Raw genomic sequence first — 704 nt, 5'->3', positions numbered from 1 at the left:
TAAGTATCTGTTTCCCATACCGGATGGAGAGATACCAGATGTCAGGGGCCACATAGTATTCATTCCTGTAACCTCCACATCCATCCCGGGCTTGGCCTGGAGGCAGTGCTGGACCAATGATTGTTGACTGTGTGTTGGAAGAAGGACCTGACATATCCTGACACATTGTTCATGAGGGTGAATGGCCTCATTGTGGGGTCATGACATGGCAGGTAATTTATTAGTTATTTATAATGAAGTACCAAAGTCTGCAAACAGGAATAGAGGACGTAGCCTCCTCCGCCATTACTTGATTCAACTGCATGCTCCTGAGCATGAGAAAAAGGACAGATGTTGTGATGCTTTGCAAGGAGAGATGTGCCCAGAATCCCTAGAGGGATCCACACTGTCCACCCTCCTGGCTCCATCCATGGCTTGGGGGACACTACCTGTTATTTTAGAACTGCATGTAGTTGCCTTTAATTTTACCCTCGGAGATATGTTTACTAAGGTGGAAGGCCAGCAGGGTTGAAAAAAGCGTGAGCACGAGGACACTTTCTGTGGTGATGGTGATGTCCTGTGTCTTCATAGGGGTTTGGATTGCACAGCTGCGTGCCTTTGAATACGGTGCTTAAGATTTGTGCAAAGTACTACATGTAATTTTACTTGTAAACAGATACGGACTCTAGGGAATGATAACCTTGGTGAAGTATTTTTTGCCTCCA

Source organism: Myotis davidii, unplaced genomic scaffold (genome assembly GCF_000327345.1).
Source record: "Myotis davidii unplaced genomic scaffold, ASM32734v1 scaffold554, whole genome shotgun sequence".
NCBI classification, from domain to species: domain Eukaryota; kingdom Metazoa; phylum Chordata; class Mammalia; order Chiroptera; family Vespertilionidae; genus Myotis; species Myotis davidii.
This window is presented reverse-complemented; position numbering follows the sequence as displayed.